General features: G+C 47.1%; 2 long non-coding RNA genes across 5 annotated transcripts in view; both read left to right on the top strand.

Moving 5' to 3' along the window:
- LOC114900628 overlaps positions 1-2,431 on the top strand; it is a 73,101-nt gene extending 70,670 nt beyond the window's left edge. For all 4 annotated transcript variants that reach the window (XR_003794900.1, XR_003794898.1, XR_003794899.1 and 1 more), the window contains 2 exons: positions 1,134-1,331; positions 2,062-2,431. This is a non-coding gene — a long non-coding RNA (uncharacterized LOC114900628). The remainder of the gene's footprint in view (positions 1-1,133; positions 1,332-2,061) is intronic.
- Positions 2,432-15,059: 12,628 nt separating this feature from the next.
- Positions 15,060-22,012, top strand: LOC114901132. Its single transcript, XR_003795028.1, has 5 exons — positions 15,060-15,214; positions 17,626-17,733; positions 19,354-19,425; positions 20,009-20,075; positions 21,522-22,012. It is a non-coding gene; the product is annotated as an uncharacterized LOC114901132 (long non-coding RNA).
- Positions 22,013-27,451: the final 5,439 nt, after the last annotated feature.

The following is a 27,451-nucleotide window of genomic DNA, read 5'->3' as shown; positions in this document are numbered from 1 at the left end:
AGAGTAAAATCACTGGCTACCAGGGCAAAGCAGGACTTAGCTGTCTTCTCCCTGCCACAAGAAACAGGCCTGCCGCTGCCACCTCTCCAGTGAGAGTGAGGGTGACGTTTGCCTCTGTGTGGTTTTCAGTTTTAGGAAGATGGAGGTTGGGAGCTGGGGGCACGGGGAGGCCTGGCAATTTTCACAAGGGCTTAGAGCAGGATTCTTGGGTGCTGCCCACAGGACTAAACCACGGCAACATTTCATGAGGCCACTTTGCCGAACGTATTATGCCCAGGTCCGTCCTGGCTTATTGTTAGTTATCAGTTACTGTTAAATTTTAAGATTACCCTTTTTCATTCTTAAAAATGTCCTGCTTTGAAGGATAAATGACATGGCTACCCAATATTTGGGGTACCTTTGGGGAATGTATCCTAAGAATGTGTACAAAGATGTAGCTTCCAGAGATGTTTATCACAGGGCTACTAGGCACGAAGAAAAGTTAGAGATACATTATGTATCTACAATAAAGAGATACATTATGTATCCACAATAATCCTACAATAAAGGATTAACTAAATTAGTTAAATAAATTATAGTACATCCACATAATGGAATGCTAGGTAGCCATTAAAAAATGAAATGTAACAAAATAGTAAATAGCACAGAAATACATGCATACTATTAAGGAAAATTACTAAACACTATATATGTCTATATAAACATATATGGTATTATTCAAACCTAGTTTACAAAGAAAAGGAAACATATGCACTTAAAAGGACTAGATACACAACACTGTAAAGCAATTATACTCCAATAATGAAGTTAAAAAATAAAAATAAAATAAAATAAGGACTGGATGAATACACAATAAATTGGTGGTGGTTATCTCTGGGAAGTGGGGTTAGAAGTGGCTTCTATATTCTCCCTTATGCTTTTCCTGTGCTTCTAAATTTTCTACAATGAGCATATATGTTGTCGCAGAATAATGACCAGAGATGTCTACATCCTAATGCTCGGAGTCTGTGACTACGTTAGGTTACATGACAAAAGGGAATTAAGTTTGCATATGGAACTCTCACTGCTAATCAGCTGACCTGGAGAAGGTGAGAGCAGCTGGGATAACCCAGGTGGGCCCAATGTCATCACAGGGATCTTTACATGTGGAAGAGGGAGGCAGAACATTGATGCCCTGGGAGAAAGTCTCCACCAGCTATTGAAGACGGGAGGGAGCCAGAAGCCCAGAAAAGCCGGTGACCCCCAGAAGCTGGAAAAGGCAAGAGAACCGGTTCTCTCCTAGAGCCTCCAGAAAAGGAACTTGGCCCTGCTGACACCTTGCTTTGAGCCCAGTGAGTCTTATTTTGGACTTCTGACACCCAAAACTTTAAGATGATAAACTTGTGTTGTTTTAATCTGCTAGGTTTTTGTGGAAGTTGGTTACAGTAGCAATAGGATTTTAATAAAACAAATTTCTCTTTTAGTCAGAAAAAAAGAGATGATGATAATAAAAGTCATTTTAGAAGAAAGGATTAGAAATCGCTCCTCGTAATTTAACCCAACAGCCATCCGAGGAGGAGCTAGGAGGAGGCCTGGCACAGTCTTCTTCCTACAAAAAATCTGCAGGAGGTGCCCATAGGCACAGCTGGCTGTTGTTTTGTTATTAGTAGAAAATAATAATGCGAGGGTTATAACTAGATAACCCAAAGGGCCAGCAGCCTGGGAATTGTCCTACAGCAGGGCACAGTGAATTGTACAAAATCGGGCAAGAGCAACAAGTACTAGGGGTCCAGAGAGGGAGAACTCTGGGACTAAGCAAGGAAACCAGACTTGAAAGGAACCCCTTTTCAAGTGAGTGGAAACTGCCAGGTGGTTCTGCTGGTGTGTGCTGGCAAATCCCATCCTGGCACCAAGGGACAGAAGAGACGTGATGGGCACGTCTCATGGGGAGGTTTTCCAGCCCCACCCAGGGGCGCGTGTGTGCAGTCTTGCCCATTCTGGACTGTTCACTGAAGCACGCTCACGGTGGGGAGTTGCAGAGGATTCTCTCTTAGATAAAATCCTTCCCTGTTTGCTTTAAAGGAACTTTTAAGGAAACGCCCAGACCCTTAGTAAAGGCTGCAGTGAAGAAGGCATCTGTAAATGGAAACGGCATTTTGTTTTTCTTTGTTAGTGGGTCCAAAACCACCTCCCTTTCTGGAACAGATAGGACTCTGTGGAGGTGGGTGCCAAGCTGGGCTCACACGCTCCACAGGACACTGCCTCAGCCCTGGACATGGGACGTGGTACTTCCTCTCCGAGTCGGGCCCCCAGGCCTTCTTCACCTGCCCTTCGCTGTCCAGGAGGCTCGGTCAGCAAGCACAAGTGCTGAACATTCATGATCCACTTGGTCAGTGGGGCTTCATTTTATTTGCTCAAGCCATACCTGCCACAAATTCCAGAAGGTGACGCCTTTTCCTAGCATTTCAGAATTTGATGAGCAAGTGGTTTATTTTATTCATGCTGTTCACTATTTCATATATATGTTAAAAAAACCTTAATATATCATACATGGAAAATGATACGTGTTACGTATATATAACCACGCTTGAATACCCCCCCCACCCCCACCCCCACCCCCCCGACCTCTTAGGAAACTTACTGGTACCTTTGAAGTCCCCTGTGGTCCCCTCTCTCCCAGAGGTAGCCCCGGGGATCACAGTCTTGAATTTCAGTGCGTCATTCTTTGGTTTTCTTTACAGTGTTACCACCTTAGTATGCGTGCCTATACAACATGCTATTTGCTTTTGCTAGTTTTAAAAAATCATGTAAATGGAATGCACTGTATTCTCCTTCTGTGATGCTTTCTTTTCACTCAGTATTGTGTTTTTGATACGCAGCCCTGCTGTGGTGTGTCGTCTTACCTCTCAGGCAGTCCCTCCTTAGCCTTCATCTTTTCCGTGACCCTGCAGCCTGAAGGGCCGTGGGCTTTGGGTTTGTCTTTGCCCGGTAGTCCCGTTGGAGACCCCCCTTTCTTTCTAATTATGCTCCTCTTGCTTCCTCCTTGCCACCTTCGACCGTAACCTCCTTCAAGTGCAAAGACCATCCCCACCACACACCCAGGCATGTGCACCCACGCACAGGGTTTTTGTGCCTTTGTGACAAATAACACAGCCATAACGCTCACGTGGAGGGGGTTTAATGATTGTGACTCTTTTACTTTGCTGAAGTCTGGACCCTGGCAACAGAAATGTGTTTTTCTTCCTATTTTAGGAAAGTGAAGCTTGCTTGTACTGCTCTTGGACTAGGCAGGCCATGCTTTGCAAATGTTAGTGAGCACAAGAATTACCTGGGGGTAGGGATGGGAGCTTGTTAACAAGGAGTATTTCTGGACCCAGTTCCCTAGAGGTTCAGAGCCCGATTGTCTGGGGTGGGGCCCAGGAATCTGCATGTTAGTAAACATGCCTCTCTCTGCCCAGCAATTCTGATGCAGACTATCTTTGGCCACTCCTTTGGCAAACACTGACCCCTGTGCCAGCCAGAATCAGGGGCGCTTGACTAGCCCTGCGCGGGGCGTTCTGTGGGCCTGGGGCCTGCTGGGAGCAGCCTGAGATGGACCCACGGAGAGGCAGGCAGGTGTTCGTGAGCCAGGCCTTTCACGCCACGCCAAGGGAGGGTTTAGCAGCGTGTGCCCTGGTCCTGCACCTTGGGAAGATCATCTAGTTGCTGTGTGGAGGGGTTAGGGCTGGAATCAGGGCACCAGTTAGGAACCTGTCCGGAAAATGACCTTGAAGTCATGACTGACAAGTCAGACAAAGCTGAGGGAGACACCAGGGTTCAATGGGGCAGCATTTTAGTGTCTATAAGGATGTATGGTCCTGAGAACCTGGAGAAATATGTTAAGAATGACACTCAAAGTTCTAGAGATAGGAGAAGACATTTATCCTATCTAGAGAGCCAGGGAAATGCAAAGTCCGATCCAGTGACAAAGCCCACTGGCTGTACTCTAACTTGAAATCCTAAGCAGCGGTGACACACCTCTAAGGCAGGAAGGCCACCTCTCCTAGCTTACAGTGACCCTGCAGAGGAAGATACATAGGGTTGAGGTGTCCTTTCAGTTACTCACAAGAATCTAGGCAGAGCCTGGCCAAAATCTGGTCTATAGATGTCTGAGAAGCAATTTTTCCCTAAGTAAAGTGTTTCCAAACTTCTAAGATAAACCTGGGGCTTTTATGATCATGCAGATTACCTAGTCTTCTCCATGGAAATGCAGATTCATTGGATCTGGGTTGGAGCCTAGGAATCTGTATATTTAAGAAATGCCCCACATGGTTCTCATTTTCTGGGAAGTCTGGAAAATCCCACCGTCTGGGAAAACTTCTTTCAGCCCAGGAAGATTTATAACCAAGTATAGAAATGATTTAAAGGTAAACCTATAGCATTGATTCTTTTGTTCTAAGAATACCCTATGCATATCTGGCATTTTAAGTACTTGTAATGTCAAAGAGAATTTGCTCTATTAGGGGAAGGGTGAGACTTATAATTCAGATTTTAAAGTGTAATTGAGTAAATGAGTTAGACTTATGATTTTGAGTTGAAAGTTTAATAAATTTATGTGTGGTGTTGAAAGTTAGGAAAACCTAAATTGTTACTATATTTATCCATTTAACTTACTAGATTTATATGTTTTTCAAAAGTTCTTGGTAAGATTTTGTTTGCGCAGACAATTGAGGAACTTAAGAAAAAATTGCATATGTTAAATTTATAAATGTTTGAATGTGTTAAATTAATGACGCTTATAAAGTAGACCAAATATTAACCAAGTAACTACTAGCCAAAGAAATCCTTAAAGATGTTTGTTATAGTTTTGTTTACTAAATTTATAAATAGGGAAAAATATTTTAAGAACTTAAAAGCTAAAGGAAGATTTTTAACAGATGAATGGATAAACAATGTAATAAACATAGGAGTGCACAGATATTTTCAAATCAGTGTTTTCGTTTTCTTCAGATAAAAACCAAGGAGTAGGGCTTCCCTGGTGGCGCAGTGGTTGAGAGTCTGCCTGCTGATGCAGGGGACATGGGTTCATGCCCCGGTCCGGGAAGATCCCACATGCCGCGGAGCGGCTGGGCCCGTGAGTCATGGTCGCTGAGCCTGTGCGACCGGAGCCTGTGCTCCGCAACGGGAGAGGCCACAACGGTGAGAGGCCCATGTACCGCAAAAAAAAAAAACCCAAAGAGTGGCATTGCCAGGTCATATGGTAGTTCTATTTTTAGTTTTTTGAGAAACCTCCATGCTGTCTTCCCACCAACAGTGCACGAGAGTTCTCGTTTTTCCATGACCTCGACAACACTTGGTTATATTTTTGATGCTAGCCATTCTGACAGGTGTGAGGTCATGTCTCATTGTGGTTTGGGTTTGCACTTTCCTGATGAGCATCTCTTCATGTGCCTGTTAGCCATCTGTATGTCTTCTTTGGAAAGAATGCCTATTCCCCTCAGGAGTTCTTGATTTCCATTCTCCCAGTATTGATCACATCCCAGCTGTGCTGAGGCATCCTGCCCTTCATTGGATGATGCAGAACAGGTGCCTTATTGGTGAATCAGCCCTCAGGCCAGGGCTGCCCTAAAGGAGGCATCAGTGGAGGCTTTGTCTGGCCTCAGACCTCTGCTACTTGGAAAGGGAAGGCAGCCCCGGTCGGAACGGGCCTCCACACGGCCATTCTTCCTCTTGATTTCCCTCTCTTGCTTGATGGCTGGAATAGAAGCTCCTCAGAGGCCAGGCCCCAGCCCTTGTCCACAATCAGGTCTCAGGTCCAACTCCACGTCTGGCCTGGCTCCCAGGCCCTGGGACAGGGTGGTGAGTGTGGAGGGACTGTCCAGCTCCTCGTGCAGGGAGAACAGGGCCTGCCACCCTCTTGCTGTCAGGGAGCCCCAGCCACCCAGGAGTGGGTGGCACATGGCTGTACCCCTGTGGGGATGGGGCCGGCCTCATCCCCACACATTGCACACCAGCATCTTGTTCAGAGCCCTTTGGGGGCCCCCGGACAAGGAAATGAAGCAGGGGGTTAGGTTCCTGGGGCCAGTTGCTAGATGAATAAGCGGGGAAGGTGAGGAGGAAGTAAGGGGGTGGGAAAGGCCTCTGGAAAACAGGTGCTTCCTGTTCCTACCAGGAAGCACATCTCCTGCTGGATTCAGGCCCCTGGATGGTAGAGAGTGACACTTGTGACATCTACTGCCTGCTGTTGCTGCAGGCTGCCCCTGTGCCTTTAATCATGTTGAATTCTTGAAAGAGCCCTGCAGGGGGGAAGAACACCCTTCCTCTTCCAACATTTCTGCCAAAACATCAATGCCTCAGAGACCCTGCATGGTTACGACCCTGCACGGTAAGGCTTAGCTGCTGACCTCAGGACACCTGTCATCTGTGAGGGAGGCTAGGCCATCACCTCAGGCAGAGAAACAATAGTGACCCAGGTGGAAAAACTCTCATAGAAGAGGTGGGTGACACAAGTCAGGTAGGTTCCCAGAATGGGTATAAAGTCTCCTTCGTCATCAACATTTGGGAACTTTGGTCTTCGAGGAAATGAGCGAGGTGGCCATCAAATCGTGACCCTTAAGACCAGGACGAATCCTTTTTTTCTGGTATCTACCTCTGTCTTTACTCCCAAACTCCAGAAAATCAAGAGGAAATAAGATCAGAGTCAGCCCTGGGGCCAAGTCTGCCCGCAAACAGCTGATGCTGGTTGATCCTTCCCTGAAGGAGCTGCCACCAGCCTCTACACAGTGTTGCCTGTAACCAAACACTGGCTTTAGAGTTAGGGCCGCGGGATGGCTCGTGCGTGACCTTAGGAACTCAAAGCTGACACCATTTGGTATAGCAGTAAAATCCTGAGGTCAGGCCTGGGAGAAGCCCATTGGCCTCTGGTATTTGATCCCTGCTTAAGGGTTCCTTGTCCCTGTATGGAGTCATTTCTCAGAGCTGAGCAACACGGGACTGCCAAGCACCAGGGCCATGAGAGGGCCCAAGTGAATGATCCAAGTAAAACAGAGAACTCGCCATGTCGGCACTGACATTCCTGAGTTAGGAGAGAGTACAGCAGCTTTTCTCAGTTTTGGCTGAAATATGGGAATTACCTGGGCAGCTTAAAAAATATCAAGACCCAGGTCCCACCCCCAGAGATTCTAAGTTGGTTTTGAGTTGGGCCAGGTGACTCTAATATGCCGCCATCAGCACTGAGAGCCACGTTAACACCTGGCTGGCCAACTGGCATCTCTGTCGGGGTTGAAGCCCATCCGCACGGCTTCTGGTGCACGCTCTGTCTTTGACGTCTGTTGTGTTGGTCCGAGGAGAAAGGACAAAGGAGAATGCTGCTCTTGGTATGTTTCTGGGTGGTGTATTTCTGGCAGGCCGGAATTTAGAAGCTTTGGGTGAAGAATGAATTTTCTGCTGCCTTCTTCTGTCTCCAGCTGTTTCGGGGGGTCTTAATGACCCAGGATGAGGTCATGTCCTGGTGGTCACTAGATACCCCTAAAGATCACCCAGTGGGTGGTGAGTTCCCGAGGCTGGGGGTCATCTCCAGGTGGTAGGGGCACATGGCGGGCTCTGTGGACTCTTGTTCCTGCCATAGTTCTGAGTCCTTAAAGTGGATACTCACAACTTGGACTTGCTCTTCTTCTTCTGGTCTGAGATGAGGTGAAACAAGCCTGTGGAGTGACTAGGAAAACTAGTGATTAGAAGGATGATCTAGAGTCTAAACTGTGGGAGCAGTTCCACAGGTATGAAGAAGGGGGAGGGCATCGGGGACCCGTGCAGTCACGGAAGGCTCCGCAGAGGAGGTGAGACTTGAGTCTGGAAGAACTTAGTTATGAGGATCAGGGGAGGGGAACTTTTAGCAAAGGTGAGTGAAGATGTTGAAAGAGGAGATGACAAAATTATAAACAAAGATCAGCTATTAGGATCCATGTGGTATAAGGAGGGGCAAGCAGGTTGGCTTTCTTCAAATAAGTCTCACCCTGGGATTCTTTGGTCAGAAATGAAAAAGATTTTCTTTTTTTTTTTTTATAGTTCTCAAAATGAGATCCCCAGACCAGAATCATTAGCATCACCTGAGAGCTTATTAGATATGCAGACTCTCAGGCCCCAACCTACTGAATCAGTCTCTGGAGGTGGGGTCCAATAACCTCTCCCTTTCCAAACCCTCCTGAAGCTCACTTGTTTGAAGGCCACTGTCCTACTCTGTACCCTTATCTGCTAAGTGGACTCTGGTTATTATTGTCAGAGACAAGGGACCCGTTTATTCTGGGATATGTCACTGCCCTCCCACTGGTCGATGGTCATATTGTTACTGACCTTTTGTCCTGTCCAAGTGACACAGAGTCAAATAGTCGACAGACTCTTATTCACATAACTCAGCCAGCCTTTAGGGAACAGATGCCATTTGCTAGGTGCTATTCTATGCTAAGCCCTGGGAATGCAACAGTGCACAAATCAAAGTGTGTTCTTCCATGCAGCTTATGTTCTAGTCAGGGGATGATCCATCAATTAAACATAAAAATATCTATAAGCTCTAGATTTGGAGAAGAAAAATATAAGTGATGGGGAGGGGTGTTTTCTCGACTGTGGTTAGAGAATATTTATCTGAGGTGATATTCGAGCAGAAACCTGGTTGAAATGAGGGAGAAACCACATGAATTTGAGGGAGAGCGCCCAGGCACGGGGAACAGAAGTGCCGAGTCCCTGAGGTAGGAACAGAATGTTCTAAGATGAGAGAGGAAGTCAGTACAAGGTGGAGAGAGACAGGCCCGGGAGGCAATGGCTAGATCACGAAAGAAACTTAGTGATCCTGTTCAGGTGACTTCCCTGTAAGTGAGGGCAGGCTACTGGAGGGTGTTGAGGGTGTGAATGATGTGGTATCTCTCTGAACAAAACTCACGCTGAAGAATGGACCATTCCATAAGAGTAGAAGCAGGGAGGTGAGTTAGGAAGGCTAGAATAATCCAAGTGAGAGATGTGGTATAGAGATGGGAATGAAAAGTAGTTGGAGTCTAGGTATTTTGAAGGAGGAGCCCAAAGTCCATGCGGATGTATTCCTTTGGAGCAGAGAAGACTGGACAGTGGCTTCTGGGTTTAGGCGACTGGACCTGCCTTTTTCTCTGGTCTAAAGGCCCCTGAGGATTTCCCTGGCGGTCCAGTGGTTAGGACTCTGCGCTTTCACTGCGATGGGCCCAGATTTGTTTCCTGGTCAGGAAACTAAGATCCCACAAGACACGTGGTGTGGCCCAAAAAAGTAAATAAATAAAATAAAATCCTATTAACAAAATAAAGGCCTCTGTCTTCCCACAGTTCTACACCCGCAGGAGGGATGGGGACAACCTGGAGGCATTCAGAGGATCTCTCCCTTCCTCTAAACTCTGCACTGGCCATCGGAGGGTGCCTCGTAAGCTTTTTTTTCCTTATAAATGTCATTCTTTTCCCATAACTGAACTGTGTTCTCAAGGGCTATAGCTAAGCTTCCCTGAATCTCCCCACCCCATCCATTCCCAATAGAATAAAAACAGTTTTGAGAACATAGAAAAGCATGCTATGGATTAAACGTTGGCTAGAACCCTTTGAAGTAGAAATGGCAGTTTAAAGACAAGAAAACTGAGATTCAGGGAGTAAAGCTACTAGCCTGATAACAGCTACCCATTAAGAGAGCTTCCTTCCTGCTAGGGAGGTTTGGATGGTCGTGTGTGTGTGTGTGTGTGTGTTTTTTTTTTTTCCCACCACCACCAAGCAATTATCCAACACCAGCTAGGTGTCCTACAATTCAACTCAGTTCTGAAACTACCTAGAGATAGCATCAGATTCCACTGGTTAAGGGCTCAGTCCCACAGGTCTGCCCTCACTTCAGATGCCGGTCACAAGTCCAGGTTGTTACTTGTGCCTCTGACTCACTGGCTGTAAATCGGAGGTTCCCATGACCCCCTCCTCAGGTTTGATTAATTTGCTGGAGTGACTTTCAGAACTCAGAAGAACAGTTTACTTATTAGATTGCTGGTTATATGTAACTCAGGAACAGCCAGAAGGGAGACATGCACAGGGCAAGGTATGGGGAAGGGGCACAAGCTTGCAGCTCTGAGGGTACCACTCTCCCAGCACCTCCATGTGTTCCCCACCTGGAAGCTCTCTGCATCCCGTCCTTCTGAGTGCTTCTTTACGTAGGCATGAATGATTCAGTCACTGGCCATTGGTGACTGAACTCAATTTCCAGCCCCCTTTTTCCTCCCCAGAGGTCCTGTGGAGGGACTGAAATTTCCAACCTTCTAATCACCTGGTTGTTTCCCCTAGAAACCAGCCCCCATCCTTAGGTGAACTAGGTGCTTTCCAAAAGTCACCTCATTAACATAAAAGACACATGTATCAGCCTGTATCAGTCACCTCACTTAGGAAATGCCAGGGTTTTAGGAGCTCTGAGCCAGGAGCGGCAAAGACCAAATATACAATCATAAATCACAGTATCACAGGTGGCAAATGGCTGAGCTAGGTGTGGGCCTTACAACTTCTCAGGTCGTCTTCATGCTGAGCATCACTGTCCCCTGTCCCCACCCATCTAGTCTCAGCAGGTGCCAGAGCTGCCTTTGCAATGTCTTCTATGAAGATGCTTTTCCTCTGTGAGTGACTTCACCCCTCGTCTCCCCACGTCCCTCCCCTTTGAGGAAATCAGTCTTAAATGCCAGCTGAGGGGAACACTCCATCTCCTACAAGTTGGATGTGATGTGTTTTTGCTCTTATTTCTTAAACAAGCTCTCCCCACACCTTCCCCTCAACAGCTTGAAGGCGCTAGTCTCCTGGGCCAGGCACAGGAAAGGCGTGAAAAAAAAATATGAGCTTTGCTCTTTAGAGCCCTCATCTGAACAGGGTTTCTTCCCAAAGCCTCTACCCGGTTCTTCTTCTCCTGCAGGACTCAGACCTTCTTGGACAGAAATCTACATCCTCGTGAAACGCTGTGTCATCCTGAAAGGCAAGATGGGTGAATTCTCCATCCCGATGATGCAGTCAGTTTCCTCAGAACTTCTGGTGCAGCTGGACCATCCTGGCTGACCCCCAAAGCCATGCTGTTGTCTATGTCAGTGTGTTTAAGGTCATAGGAAATGATGACTGTGGGCCAAACCCTGACAAGACCGTGTTCCAGGGGGTCTCCCCTGTGGCAGAAAGCAGTATGGTCCATGCCTATTGAAAGGAAAGGGTGCACGTTTATGCCACCGAAGCTCTGGCTGTGCAAGTGGTCCTGCTATCTCAGAACTATGCTCGAGGTGGGAGATACAGGCCTTTCAGGGGGAAGTGTTATGTCTTCCGAGATCCCAGAGCAGATTCAGGAGAAAAGATCATGAAGCCCCAGGTTACACAGGCTCCCATCTAATTTCAAAGACCTTTCTCCAAACCCACTGCTAGCACCACTGGGCCAAAGACTCAAGCAGAGAAGAAACTTGGGGTCTCTGGAACTTCTATGCCCCATCTGGTTCAGCCAGCCTTCCTCATGTTCCTCACCAAGCCTGCAGCAGACGGCAGCCTGGCCACTAAATCCGGAAATAAGTGGGAAGGATCTTTGAAAAATAGCCTTTTCTCCAGCCCCAGGGGAACAGCAGTCTCTGATCCCAAGTGGCCAGAGATCCCAGAAAAAAGTATCTTTGCCGGGCCCTCAGCCAGTGGAGAAGCCCCTTCCAGCGCTGTGATTCCTGTAACAAGCTCTGTGGCAGCCACTCACCGGCAGCTTGGTCCCCACCTGTAGAATGGGGAAGGCTGGAGGGCACTTTAGAGGATGTGCCAGCCACGAGGCCCACACCTGTGGACTCGCTGAGATCAGCCAACCGTTCATATTTGGGATTATGGGAAAGGACTGCACCCCAGGAAGGGGAGCTGCTTTCTCCCATTCTTTCTCAGGTGGTGGAGAGCATTCCTGGAGGAGGCCAGCAAACGCCTGTCCAGACAAGAGTCTTGCCTGGTGAAACACCATGCTGCTATGGGATGAAGGGCAGGCTTGGCCACTGAGGCCCAGCTGTCCCTGGAAGGCAGGCTGTATCCTTTCCCTGTCATCACACAGCTTTCTCACATCTCCAAGTCCTTTTTCCTTGTGTCCCAGGCTGAGAGCTCTCTTTGGGGAATTCTTGCTGCTCCTGCGGACACCCTAACTTCTGCATCGAGGGTTTGCTTGGCTAAGCACTGGGCTTATCTCCAGTGAGGCAGGGGTCACCTTGGTGGCTTCACCTCTGGGTGGTGAAGTGTTGTCACCACCTACTCTCTCCGTGGCCTTCAAGTGGCTCCCTCCGAGGCAGAGTCATAGCTTGTCCCTTGGATGGGCTTGTCCTCAGCACTTCCAGAGCCAGGACAGAGAGCCTGCCCCAGAGTGTGACCTCTGAGTGCGTCTCCTCATGGTATCATGGGCATCTTCCAGAAAGAGACCCAATATACACTTCCTGGAGTCCAGAGGGGCTGGCCACAGAGCCACTGGGGAGCCTGGCCAGAGTGACGCTGACAATGGCCTCCCGCTGAGTTCCTCAGCCACCGCTTCCCCTGAGTATGCTCCCCAACCCTCACTGGTATTCCCGCCCTCGCCTACCACAGAGGTCCTGGGATACCAGAGGGGGGCCACAGGGACGTCTACACCACCTTCATGGCTGGTGTCAGGTTTACAGTTGCCTTCGGATGCCCTGTCTGAGACTGGAGGGCAGGTCTCAGACAGTGATACCTCCCCCTCAGCTCCCTAAGGCCAGCCATGCCCCAGGGCTTGTCCAGTCAAGGAAGGAACACAGTGGCTGCTGGCCTCTCTGCTGTGCTCCCTGGGAGCTGCAATTCAAGCTTTCTGTGATTAACACTTTCCTTCTGCAGAGCTCACTGGTTTTTCCAGTTCCCTCTCCAAGTCTGGCCTGAGCAGAGATGGCATCTAGAAGTTTAGTGAGTGCTTCCATGGCCTGAGCCCAAGGAAGCAGTTCCTAGTGGGGCAATGGCTTATCCTCACTATTTGAGGAGTGGGAACTTGCTTCCAACGACATCCTCGAAGAGAGAGCACCGAAGTAGCAGGACTGCTTAAAGGAAGAACACTAGATGGTGCTGTGTGTCCTTTTGCTTCTGAGTTAATTTCCTGGTTTTGTTGCATGGCAAACTGCTCCAAAATTTAGTGGCTTAAAGAAACAGCCATTTTTTTCATCTTTTTTTTGTGGGTCAGAAATTTAGGCAGGTCTCAGCAGAGTGATTCTCCCATTCCACGTGGGATTGACTGGAGTTTCTTGCCGGTATTTAGCTGAAACTTGGGCTGGTCTGGAGGGTCCAGGATGGCTTTGCTCATAGGCGTTCATAATACGAATGTTGTTGGGGACAGCTGGAAGGCTGGGCACTGTGTGTCCCTCTTTATATAGTTTTGAGAACTCTTTAGTCACATTTCTACAAGGTGGCTGGATTTCCCCGGAACAACTTTCCAAGAAACCAAGATAGAAGCTGAATGGTCTTGACGGTGCCTCGGGTGTCATGCAGTGTGACTTCTGCTGTGGCCTATGGATCAAGCCAGTGCAGACTCAAGGGGAGATGAGCAAGACTTTCCCTTTCAGTGGGTGGAGTAGCAGAGTTTTTATGGCCACCTTTAATTACTGCTTTGTGCATCTTGGACTTGTGGATGCATGTTTTTTATCCGTTTGAGAAAACTTGCAGGCATTTCTTCCTCAGGTATTTCTTTAACTCAATTTTCCACTCATTTCTTCTGGGACTCCAATTATAAAGCTAAGACTTTCTTATTCAATCCTCCAAATCTCTTCTCTCATAGTTTCATCTCCTTGTCTCTGTGCTGCATTCATGGGGGATTTATTTGGTTCATGAAGGTTTTCTTTTCTTCTGACATTTATTATAAATATTCAAACATGACCAAGTTAAAAGACCTTTACAATAAATGTCCATATACCTACTACCTATATTCTACTCTTTTTTTTATATTCTACTCTTGACATTTTATTCAGTTTATCATATCTGTTTGTCTATCCATCTGTTCATCTTATTTTTATTTTATTTTTTTTGCAGTACGCGGGCCTCTCACTGTTGTGGCCTCTCTCGTTGCGGAGCACAGGCTCCGGACGCACAGGCTCAGCAGCCATGGCTCACGGGCCCAGCCGCTCCGCGGCATGTGGGATCTTCCCGGACCGGGGCATGAACCCGTGTCCCCTGCATCGGCAGGCGGACTCTCAACCACTGCGCCACCAGGGAAGCCCCATCTTATTTTTTGATATCTGCAATTTACTTGAAATGTATCAGTAGCCATGGAGTTTTATTTCAATTCTTCATTTCTAGAAGTTCGCTTATTTTCTAATCTGCCCATTTATTCCTAATAGTGTCTTTTTGCTTTGATTATGTTATTTCTTTTACCATTTTCCCACACAACTATGCTTATCTGACAATTCCAGTAATTCTTTGGGTGTCAATTGGCTTTTGTTGTCTTTTGCTAAAAGTACTTGATCTTAATCTATGTTGCATTATCTAATATGGTAACTGCTAGCCATGTGTGGCTACCTAAATTAAAGTTAATTAAAATGTGAAGTTAGAAATTTAGTTCCTCAGTCACACGAGCCACATTTCATGTTCTCAATAGCCCCTGCTGTCCAAGCCTTCGGGTTTGAAGGGCAAGAGTGCAGAACACAAGGTTGTCACCTGGCCGCGGCCTGCTCAGTAGGTTCACGGCTAATCGCTCAGCAGGTACTGCTGGAGACCATACCCTTGTCCCACCCAGAGCTCCACAAAGGCCAGGACACAAGGCACAAACCCACAGGCTTCCTCCCCTGCCAGAGTGAAGAACTCGACCATCGATGGCTTGTCCATCTCAACCTTGGGTGTGGACAGAGGCCGGTGGGGAGGACGGGCCACAAGGGGCTGGCATCCTGTGCACATACACGTGGGAGGGTGACCCGGGGACCAACACCTCGAGCTGTGGCGTGGTTTTAAGTGCCGTCCTGCAGCGAGGCAGGCCTAAGAGAACTGGGCCTGAGGTTCGTCCTGTTGGTCAAAACTTACCTGTCCTCTGTCCCTCACCAAGTCCAGCTTCCCAGATCACCTGCCTTCTGTCACTGGCTATAGCTCCTTACTTGTCCAACTCCTTTTCATCCTCTAGGTCTCAGCTCAGATGCCATCAACAGTTACTGTCACGTCACCCCATTCAGTTCTTCCAGAGCACTTATTGCTGTCGGCAGTTTTCTTGTGTACCGTCTGCCTCTCTCACTGGAATGCCAGTGTCACGAAGGTATGTCCCCTGACTTGTTCACTCGTGTATCCCCAGGGCCCAGCAAGCTCTTGGCACATAGCTTATAACTGGTGGATGAATGCTACCTCTCCTTTCAGTATCTGTTTAGGAACCTCAGGAAATACAATGATAAACTCAATGCTTTTAGACTTTATGGAATCCTAATGAGGGAGGGCTTTGAGTGAGGGGAAGGGTCTTAATGAATGCTCTAGAGGCATTTTCTCAGTTCTGGGGGGCCTTGTTTATTTACATCAATGGGGATCCAGTGAGTTGAATGAGTACCAGTTATTCCTTCTCAAATACCTTACAGGAAAATAGATGGTATTTATTCCATCTTTTGAATCCCCTCTACCCAACTCTTCCAAATCGTTAGGTTTTAGAATCCTATCAGATTTAAGTTACACTTCCTTCCCCCGAAGCCCACGGTCTGAAGTTGGTGGGTTCCTGGTGCCGAGCCCGGGAAGCTGATTCTACTCTAAAAGAGCAAGTGCTGGGTACCCTGGGCCCCCCCGAGTACAGGGGCATAGGCGGGTTCCCTCCAGTGAAGTGATTGTGTAGCATATGGAAAGGAAGCCCGGCAACTGCCCGACAGTCCTATGACTTGGACATTCTGGATCTGCTGGGTGCTCTGCAGAGTGTCACTTCCCCATGACTCACAGAGCAAAAAACAAAACTGCAGCAACTTGTTAACCTTTAAGATAAGACAGCACCGTTCATTTCCCGTCGGGACCTGTCGGGAACAGTGACTGCACATCTGTGGCTAGAGGTGCTTGTTCCAGGAGGCTGTTTATGGAATTTCATTCCCCGCGTCTGCTCTGCCTGGAATGAACCAGTTTCACCAAGCAGAGGGCCGTTCCTAGGGAGACATTGAACTGAACTACAGGGCTGCACAAAAATCTCAGTTTGTTCTTGATGATATCTTTCTCCCTCCCTTCAACTGCTCTTCCCCGCTCTGGGCTCACGGGGCGGGTGGCGCCCTGCACCTCTGAAGGTAGAGGGCAGTGGCTCACTGAGGGTAGTCATAGACTGGATTCTTGCTACAGCTGCTGGAATAGCTGTTGTCTAAGACCTCGGGAGGAGGTCTTCCTGCTGGTTTCTCAGTAACTGCTGGGCTTCTATGGCATTTTCATTTCAAATAAAGCCGTTAAGCCCAATCAGAAAAAAAGAGGGAAGAAAAAGGGTTGGGATGGTGTCAGCTCTTAGGCAATGCCAGGTGGTGTGAGAAGGATCTAGGAAATGTTGAGGGGGAAACTCCATTCTTTTCAGGAATTTAACAATGGAGTTGTATCAGTCGGAGTACATGAAGTTACACTGCGGTAACAAACGCCACCACCATCCCAGTGGCTTAGAAACAAAGGAAGACTTTTTTTTCTCTCTCAGGCTACAGTCCATCCCATTTGGCAGGTGGGCTCTGCTCACAGGAGGCCCTGGGGTACCCAGCTGGTGGTGTTTGGATGCCTCGCTAGAGGGGAAGAGCTCCGCAGGGTCTGTCTTTGCACTGGCAGTTGAATGCTGTGGCCCAGCAGTGAACTCATAGGCTGGGAGTAGTCACACAAGCATGCCCCAAAACAAGAGGGTCAGGAAGGATAATCCTACAGTGTCTGGAGGGGGAAGAGCTGGAAACAGGGAGCTGCCCCAAAGTCAGTAACAGGAGTTGACTGAGTTGGCCTTTCAGGCTTCAGAATAGTTCACACTGCGGAGCTCCAAGACTTTGACTCGAGATTGTTTTAACCATTTAGTGGGCTTGAGGGCCACAAAAACTTGGTCTCATGGCCTTGTTCTCCTGCTCTGGCCTTGAGAGCTATCACAGTGTTTATTTTCTCGCCGCTTTGTAGTCAGTATGAAGAGGCCGCTTTGGAGGATGGAAGGTAATTGGGATTAGGAGATGAGATCTGGTATCACAGGTGTAGCTATTTTTTTTGTGGTATGCGGGCCTCTCACTGTTGTGGCCTCTCCCGCTGCGGAGCACAGGCTTCGGACGCGCAGGCTCAGCGGCCATGGCTCACGGGCCCAGCCGCTCCGCGGCATGTGGGATCTTCCCGGACCGGGGCACGAACCCTCATCCCTTGCATTGGCAGGCAGACTCTCAACCACTGTGCCACCAGGGAAGCCCCTAAACAATACATTTTTTTAAAGTATATTTTAGTATTTATAATATATATTTTAAAAATATATTTAGTATATTTAGCATAATGTCTAAGGTTTTGTTTAACAGGCTTAACCTGAATAGCAACATCACCCAGGGCCATTGTCTCAGAATCCATTCCCAAGTCTAGTGTAAACTCAAACATCAATGCAAGCAATGAGAATGTGCTTTATGTCAGTTCGGGGGGTAAAAGTCCCAAAGGGGCTTGTGAGGTTGAAGCATTGTCGGTATGTTTTGTTGATATGTTCTCTCCCTCCCCACTCAGGCAGATGTCTTGGTTAAGGTGATGGTTAAGTCAGAGCACCTGAAAGAGCCTTTGAGTGGGGACTCTTCCAACGTATTAAAATCTGTGGGGAGAGAAATTAAGCCGGAGGTAAGCTGAGGATTGAACTAAGTGGCTGTGTGCCCGTCGACCCTTCTTATTCTGGTGACAAGGTCAACAGTCCCTGGTAGGAATCTCCACCCCCTGCACATTCTCATTTTCTCCCTCTCCCCGCCACTTTACTCCCCCCTTCTCCCCTACTCCTGGCTTTTGGCTCTTACCCAGGTGGGAAACCTTCTCCTACATCCTGACTTGCTGGCCCACCTTCTGGCTGGGATCAGGGAACACAACTGAGGGGCACCAGGCATGACGGGGAGGTGTCAGACCGTTTAGGTGATTAGGCTCTAGTCCCAGATGAGTCCCTCCTAGGTTTTTGGACAAAGTGTCCATTCCAAATCTGCTTTCTTAGCTCTGTGAAATCCACCTGTGAGTTTAACAAAGATTCTAGTTCTAAATGTTACTCACTTGCTGAGACCTAATTGACTAGGAATACTACTACTACCTGCATTATTGCCAAATCTCTGAGCTGGTTTGGGGAAGGACCATAGCTACTTAGACGGTACAAAGGACCCGCCCCCACCCATCCCACACTCCTTATCTCCTCACAGTTCAGGTGGATACAGTCTTTTGCTGTAACAGACATCAGTGATTGTGGCAACTCTGGTGCCCCTCATTGTTCACCTTCAGTTGACAAAACTTATGCTTCCTCAAACGAATTTTCCTCCTGTAAAAAGATCTGGCATAGCTTCTGTGCCTCAGTTTCCTCTTCTATAAAATGGGAACAATAATAGCACCTACCTCATAAGATTGTTATAAAGATTAAATGAGTTTCTATGAAGAGCTTAGAACAGGGCATGGCATGTAATACATGTTACAGAGTGTTAGTGGTTATAAGACATTACTTATAGGGCTATAAATTGCCATGTACCTTCTGGAAAACAGGGTAACAGACATATCAAGAACCCAAAACAAATGGCTCTCAAACCCACATATCCAACTTCTAGAAATCTCAGAAAGATATTACTTGTTAAACTCATATACCAATATATTTCTCACAGGATTATTATAATAAAAGAAATATGAATGTTGAAATCATATGGGTCAAATAAATCATGGTACCCTGTACATGATGGACTCCTTTATAGCTGCTAAAAGACTATAGCAATACAAGTTTAAAAAAATCTACAAACCTGTGTGCACATAAGTATAGTGGTGAACACTCCATGTGAAAAATGGGTGCGCACACAGGAGCGTGTGGGCCGTGGCCTTGTGAGTTTTCCTTTTTTCTTTCATAACTAAAGAGGAGATCTGCAGCACATGCTAAAAATAGTCAAATCAAACCAAAAGTGGGAACAGAATACAATGAGTTTTTTTACTTTTTTTCAGGAAGACTTGACTTTAATGATAATTGTCACTTAGCAGTTCTTCCTGAAACTAGTTGCCTTTCATTTTTATTTTTGAAGAAAGTTTGTTCAGAAAAGGACAATCCTGTTAGAGATAAGCAACAGCTATCTACCTAACGCTGCGGTGCACCGGGTCATTTGTGGGGGCATCATTCCATTATGTTCCGGGGCTGAAGGCAGCCTCCATAATCATAGGAATGTGTTGAGTCTTGACCAGCTGTAATAAAGAGTAAAGGTGGTCTCACACAATCTCTACTTTTGTTTACAGCTCTTAGGAAGAAAAGACTCTATTCAGCCCCAAATGAAGGCAGGCTGACTGGAATGGAACAGTACATGTTCTGTAAGTGTAGTTGTTTTATTCAAGATATGTTAATGTGTGGTTACTCCATTTGCAAGGGAAAAAGCCTAATTCATTTCTATTATGTCCAAGTGCCCAAATTAAAGGGAAAAACCCCATCAAGGGTTAAAACCAGAGTGTCAACCGAGATCTTCACGAAGCTTTCCCTTCCCTTGTAGTAAACGGGAGAACAACCTGGTAAAACACAATGAACTGTGGCCAGAACCACTGATATCACTCATGTCCCAGGAAGAGTGTGGTTAAAAACCACCTCCTTGTGCTAAATTTTCATGAGAGAGAGGAATTTTCATATAGACATGAACCAAGACTTCTTACTTGATGGAAAAGATGTGAGTTTAAATAAGAAACTAAATGAATTCAACAGTCTACAATATAGTTTCATAACTAAATTGTTTAGCCTTAGACTCTTTAAAAGCTAACATTTCTCTACCAAGAGGTATTTAGGTTGTGTTTTTTTTCTCTCTTCTAAAATATTCCTAGAAGAGATGCTGTGAATGTCACATAGGTTTTCTGGCGACACTTACAGTCTCAGACGGTAGGTGTGACTAATTTCCTGTCTTACCAGCTAAGGACCCTCATCCAGGATGCTCTAGGAACCCATGAGGCAGAGAAAAGATGGCCCTTCCTCAAAGGTATGGATGGGTCTTTTGGCTATTGGTGGCAGTCGGTACTTACTGTGCTTGGAGGATTAGGCGTGCTTCAGCCAGAATCAAGTGAATTGCAAGTCCCTAGTGCTAGTCTATGTCATTTACTGTGGAGAGCAGGCCCCCTCTCAGTCTTCATCATGGAAAAGTTATGCTTGTACCCAAGCCCAAGGAAGAGTTGGCTATGAATTCATCCATTTATGTCATATATTTTATCACATTCCCTCTGTGGATCAGGCATTGTCCTGGGTCCCGGGGATTCAGTAGTGAACCTAAAAGACTAATCCCTTTCCTTATGGACTTTACAGTCTAGCCAGGAGACAGACAAAACTATGGACTTTATAAGTTCCATGGAGAAAAATCAGGGAAAGGAGGATAGAAAAGGGGTGGTGTTATTAGGGTCTTTAAAAGGTGGTAAGGGAAAGCCTCATTGAGAGGAGTGAGCCATGAAGCTAGCCATCGGGGTAAGAGGATTCCAGATGGCGTTGAGGTCCTGAGGCAGAGTTGTGCTTGATGCGTTCAGAGAGCAGCATGGAGACCAGCAAGAGAGGGAAGGACAGAGGAAGAGTCATTGGAATAGTCTGGAAGATAGTGTGGCAAAAGGGACTAGACAGTGAGGCTAACCAGAGCAGTCTATTTCTCCTGGTTTTTGATGTGAACGAGTGTAAAACTGGCATGGAGCTCTGTGGTGATGGAGCAGATGTGTCAACAGAGTTGGTTGGCACTTACAGAATAATATTTCATCGTGTATACCACATTTTCATTCACTGTTGAGCTTCTCAGTTATTTCCAGGTTTTGGCTATTATCAGTAATGCAGCTGTGAACATTCATGTCCATGTCTTTGGATATGAATGTTCATTTTTCCTGGGCAGATTTCTGGGAGTGGAATTGCTGGGTCAACTGGTAATTTGATTTCTGGGAGTGGAATTGCTGGGTCAACTGGTAATTTATGTCTAACTTTTTAAGAAACTGGCAAGCTATTTTCCAAAGTGGTTACATCATTTTACAATCCCATCAGTAACACATGAGGATTCCAGTTTTTCCACATCCTTGCCAAAGCTTATTATTATCTGTCTCTCCCATCATAGCTCTCCTACCATCATAGCAGTGGTATCTCACCATGGTTTTAATGATCCCTGCCCTCCCTAATGCTAATGATCTTGAGCATCTTCCATGTGCTTATTGGTTATATATTGCACCACAGAAGATTAATGACTTTTTGGCTGTTGCTTTTCCAAATCCCAAGAGAGGGAGATTATAAACATTTCTAGGGGTGGAAGTGGATTTTCTGTACTGCTCATTAACTGCTTTATCCCAAGCACCCAGCACAAGAGTTTGAGAGGAGAAGGTCATGTATTCGTTTCTGATGGCTGCTGTAACCAATTACCACAAACGTGGTGGCTTAAAAACAACACACATTTATTCTCTTACAGTTCTGGAGACCAGAAATCTGCCATCAGTTTCATGGAACCAAAATCGAAGTGTCAGCAGAGCCTCCGGGGGAGAATCCATTTCCTTGTCTTTTCCAGTTTTTAGAGCTGCCTTTTTTGCATTCTGTGGTCCATGACTCCATCTTCAAAATGAGCTGAGTACCATCTTAAATCTCTCTCTCTGCTTCCTTTGTAATATGGTTTTCTTTCTCTGCTGTAGTAAAATCTCCTTCTCCCTCCTTAAAGGATGCTTGTGATAACATTTAAGACCCACCTGAGGAATCCAGGGTACTCTCCCCATCACAACAACCTTAACTTAATCACACCTGTCAAGTCCCTTTTGCTTTATAAGGTAACATTCACAGGTTCCAGGGATTAGGACCTGATTATCTTTGGCAGCCATTATGCAGCCCACCAGTCAGTAACCATCTGTTAAGGCAGCGCGGCTTCACTAGCTCTGGACTTGGAATTGGCTGGTCCGGGGAAGACCCTAACGCGGGAAGCCTTTTGGAGGCACAGGTAGGCCCTGGAGGGATACTAGCGCCATTTATACTGCATATCTCTTACCTTTTCCTCCTTGCTTATATCCTAAAACACGAGGAGTTGATGGCATCTGAGAGCTGGGAGGGGCTGCCAGCCCTGTTACTGGATGGTGGTGTGGGGGGCAGGACTAGAACTCAGGGCCTCTGCCCGCGTCCCTGCCTTTCCCTCCCCTCCCCTCCAGGCCCCCTGCCCCCAGGCAGGGTCCTCCCCCGCTCAGCACCTCCCGAGGTGACTCATTGTCACAGTCTCGGCGGCAGCCACGCTGCGTCCCCGCGCGCGGCCAGCAGGGGTCAGCATCCTCCGCGCAAAAGGCTGCCTCCGAGGGGTGGGACTCCTCGCCGCCTTTCTTCTAGCCGCCGTCAGTTTTGTTTCTATTGCTGCGTCACCGTCTTAGCCAGAAGGCTTCTTGCGTCTTTATAATTTATTACCCTAACGGGCCTCTCCCGGCCCGCTCGGCGTCTCACGCTAGACCAGGCAGACAACCGCCTGGTTGTCTCATCAGACAGCAGCCAGTGAGTGGGCTGGTGGAGGGCTGGGGGGAGGGGGCTTCCTCCTCCCCTGGGCCTGGAGGAAAAGCGGCCTTGTCCCCAAAGGCAAGAGGAAGGAGTGTGTGCTGGGTGTGGTCGTGCTGTGAGGAATAATGCGCGCAAGGATGGGAGGCAGCAGTTTCTCTGTGCGCTGAAAGAGCAGGGGAGGACTTCTTGTTAGCAATGAACCGCAGACGGTTCTCACTGATGTAGGATGGTGCAACTTAGGATGTTTTGACTTTATGATGGTGCGGAAGTGATATTCATTCAGTAGAAACTGGACCTTGCATTTTGACTTTGGGCCTTTTCCCCGGACTAGGGATGTGCCGGTATTCCTTTGTGATGCTGGGCACGGGCAGTGCAGCCCCAGCTCGCTGTCAGCTGCCCCATCATGGAGGGTGAACAACCCATCAGTTTTACAAATCATTCTGGACCCGGATAACCATTTGCTTTTCACCTTTAATACAATATTCAATAAATTACATGAGATAATTAACATTTTGTTATAAAGTAGGCTTCATAGTAGATGATTTTGGCCAACTGCAGGCTAAGGTAAGTGTAAGGCAAGGTAGTCTAGGCTAAGCTGTGATGTTGGGTAGGTTAGGTGTATTAAATGCATTTTCCACTTAAGATATTTTCAACTTAGGACGGGTTTATCAGGACCTAACCCCATCGTAAGTGGAGGAAGATCTGTATTAGATTTGGAATGAGTTTCTCACTAAGCTCATCAGAGCTTCCCAACCAGATTATTGACCAAAATTAATCTGATTAGGAAGTCCCCATGGTTCCCAGTGGGAGAGTGCCCATCTCCAGAAGATGGGGGTGGAGATGTGCTGCGGGGATGCAGAGGGCTGGGCTAGCCCAGTGGGAATTTCTTAGCCCTGGGGCAGAGTAGGGACCTGCTGCTGGCTTTGCTATAGGCTCAGAACCAGGACTGTGATTAAAGCCTTCCTCCAATTGGCTGCTCCCCCTCTTGTTTGTGGCCTGACCTGAGGGGTTGCTGCCAGCAGCCTCTGGTCCCACCACTGCTTTGCCACTGAACCCGGAAGTGGCTATTCTATTGCAAAGGAGCTAAGACCTTATTTTCTTGCACCAGCATTTCCCCCCGGCTTATTTCTCTAACTTCTGAGAAGACAGAGATTAGAGCTTAGCTCTGGTGTCAGAAAAAGGTCTGGATGTTAGATCTGATTTTGCCCCTTACTAGCTGGAGATGATGGGGAAGTTTCTTTACCCCTTTATGTTTTCCATCTTCTGGCCTGTTACGTGAGGGCTGCTAACAGAACCTACTACGTAGGGCTATTACGAGGAATTACCCAGTACTTGTGAAGGTTAGAGCTCCAGGCTTTTAAAACCCCGTCTCTTGGTGTGGGCATCCCAGGAGGGCACTAAGGCCAGCTGATGGGTGAGGCCGTTCCTGTGTGTGGAGGCCGGGTGACACACACACTGCAGGGCAGGAAATACAGCCTGGCCAAGCTGGCAGAGCAGTACTCTGCAGTGTATACCCTCTTGGGAGGAGGCCTTCATACTCCCCTTCGGTGCAGCTCGGAGATCATCCTCAGTGGTTCATTCCGCCTGTGAGGCGGCAACTGTAGCGACTACGGGAATTGGACCACGTGAGTTCAATCCCAGCCCAAGACTCACCAGCTGTGTGGCCTTGAGCTAGTTACTTCTCCTTTGTGGGGATTGGTTTTCTCATCCGCAAAATCCGTATAACGTAACCCACTGTCTCGTTACATCACGAAGATCAAGAGGTAATGCACATGATGCTGCTGAGCTGGGCACCTGCCCCTCAGCAACCTGGCACTGAGGACCCAGATGGTGAACACATGGATTTTGATACTAAAGACAGAAGAATATTTTGAGTAGAAAACCAAAGAGAAGTTGGGCCTTCTGGAGAGGCTCTTGCAACTGCTCGTCCACTTGCTTGTTTCTACAGGAAACCCAGGCCAGGGCAGTGCTTTAGGGTTCCTGGACATTTGTGAGCATGACAGCTGACCCCAGAAGCACCTTCAGACACTCTGCCAATATGTATTCCCATAGACAGTTCGAAGAAAAACTTAATTCTGGTTTTGAAGTAAATTAGCTTCAGTTTTTAAAGAGGATTTACAATCTGTTATGAATAAAGCTGCTATGAACGTTCATGTACAACTTCACTTCTCTTGGGCGAATATTTAGAAGTACGATTTGGGGGTCATGTGGTTTCTATGCTTGTAGAACTTCTGATTGAAAATTGTGAGATAGTTGGAGAATTGCTGCCCTCGTGGGAGAGATTTCAATCAGATGTGACAGTAGGGAGAATACCACAGATATTATCGGGAGTCAGTGGGTTGTTTTTGTGAATAACAAGCAGCATGTGTGTGCGCACGCGTGTGCGTACGTGTGCGTGTGTGTGCACATGCGCTTGCCAGGGGCAGCCGGGATGTTGCCTTCTACGCTGTCTCGGGGAAGCCAGGGCATACCTGCTTTTAGGGCTTCTACTGAAGCTGCAGAGAGGAAGGGCCTTGGCCTGGTCCCTCAGTGGTCCATTCTTGTATGTCACTGAAATCTGCCTTCATTTGGGCTTAAGGGGCTGTTTCTTTGGAATTTCTTTATTGTCAGCTTGGTTCAAGGCAAAGTCACTCAGAATTAAGAGACTTTCTACTGAAGGCTGGCCCTCGGCCCCAGGCACATGGCGCTTATGCAGCACCATGCTTCTGCTTCCTGGCCAAGTTTCTTGACCAAGTCCCTACGTGGAGCACCCACATTCTCCTCTAGTTCATTTTCCAGCCTGTCACAGCAAGAGACTTCTGTAAAGGAGTCAAAACCGGGCAAAGACTTTTCATTTCCATAAACAGTGCCCAAACTGCCTTACACACTAACTTAACTTACAGAACAAACTGTGCTGCTTAATTGACTTTTCATGTGTTCCTAACCAGAGGGGAAAAGAGGACATTCACAATCAGCCCAAATGTCATTGTAGCATTATAAAAAGTATTGTATTGCTATAAACATTTTTGAGTACTACATTTTTCTCAGGCCGTGATGAAATGGGTTTCCTTAAGTAAGCAAGCAATGAGGACAAATCATAAAACCAAAAAAATGCTAAAAATAGGCGGGGGCATGGAACTCACGTCCCATTCAGTTACAGGAATAGCTGCAGAGCACATGTGTTTTCTATACTAGAATGCAGACCATTACATGTTATTTAGCCAGGCCAAGGTACTATTGGCTCTGGTCTCAGGAAAAGCATCTACTAGTCCTGCTGTGATCTTATTTAATCCTTGTAAACAAACCTGTGTGTAGAAATGGTTGTTGTACACATGTGACAAAATTGAGGCTCCATGAAGTAGACTAGCTGTCCTTCCTCCCTTTGCTGCAATTTAGTGGTTGAGCTGATCATGGGGAACCATCGGGCAGGATACCCCTGGAGTGTGACTCAGTCATTGAGCTTTAGGGTTTCTTTCTGCCACACTGTTCCCACATTTTTGTCATAAATGTCTCTGGGCCATTGGTTACAAACCGCTTACCCCACTTTTTTAAAAAAAAATAAGAGATTTCACCTTCACATCCCCTCTTCTGGAAGTTGGTTATCAGGCCTGGGTATCCCACCTGAGTCCTAGACCACATCAGCATCTTCTTTCATTTTCATCCACTTTCCACAGAAGTAGTTGCTCAGAGCCTATCAGACAGACCCCAAAGCAACTATTGTCCCAAAGGTTGCTTTTTTTTTTTTTTTTTGCGGTACGCGGGCCTCTCACTGTTGTGGCCTCTCCCGTTGCGGAGCACAGGCTCCGGATGTGCAGGCTCAGCGGCCATGGCTCACGGGCCCAGCCGCTCCGCGGCACGTGGGATCTTCCCAGACCAGGGCATGAACCCGTGTCCCCTGCATCGGCAGGCGGACTCTCAACCACTGCGCCACCAGGGAAGCCCTCAAAGGTTGCATTTTTTTTTTTCAGTTATTTCCGTGAATAGTGCTTTCTCTGAGGAGAAATAGTTCTTTTAGTATGGGCTGCAGATGCCTCCTCCACAGCCCTGTCGACTCCAGGCACTACCATTAACCTGGAGAACTTAGTGTCCCAAACCTCCCTTACCGGGGCCACCTCAGACCCAGATGTGAAATAGGTTTTGCCCTTCCACCAGTATTCCTGCACCAAGGATCCTAACTGTCTCCGTGTCTTTTGTGGGATAAATATGAGTCCATAGAGTCAAGAGGAGCTCTCTCATTTTTAGGCCATGCTTCCAACATAATTGCTAGCTGTGCGTGCAGTTCTTGTGGGCTTGTGTGTCTTCCTGGGAAAAATTCCTTCCCCGTTTATCGTCCTTTTTGGTTTTATAAGGTAGAATACCATTCACTCAATGTGAAGCTCAGAAAAAAAAATAGATGCTAAGTATTGTCACTTGCCATTCCTACTTTGTGCAGTTCATCTTTGGGGCTCCTGTAGATACCCCTAATATAAATTATGAATAGTTATTATTGCCAGGAAATGTAGCATATTCTTTGCAAAACGGTTATTTTAATAAACTCTGTCACCTATAATGTTAGATCAATGATTGATCTAATATAATAACAAACCACAGTAATTTCTTCATTTTTTGAACTGGAAGACTAACCCCCTTGTCTCATTCAATTCTATTTTCAATTTGATGAACACCTGCTATGTGCCAGACTCCCAGGAAACAAAAATGGGACAATGCCTACTTTCAGCTGGGGTAGGAGATGAGCATTAAAATGGTTAACAAAGTTGTAGAAGAAAAAGCAGGTGATTTTGGCTGGGGGGCTGGGGACAGCTTTATGGCATAAGGAAGCTTTGAAGATGGAGCTTTTGATGATGCATACAGAGTGGGCAAATTGAGATTCAAAGGTATAAACTGGTGAGTGTGGAT

The sequence above is a fragment of the Monodon monoceros genome, unplaced genomic scaffold, assembly GCF_005190385.1.
Source record: "Monodon monoceros isolate NGI ecotype Baffin Bay Population unplaced genomic scaffold, NGI_Narwhal_1 Super_Scaffold_19, whole genome shotgun sequence".
Lineage (NCBI taxonomy): Eukaryota > Metazoa > Chordata > Mammalia > Artiodactyla > Monodontidae > Monodon > Monodon monoceros.
Note: the sequence above shows the minus strand (reverse complement) of the source record. Positions and strands in the feature narration are given on the sequence as shown.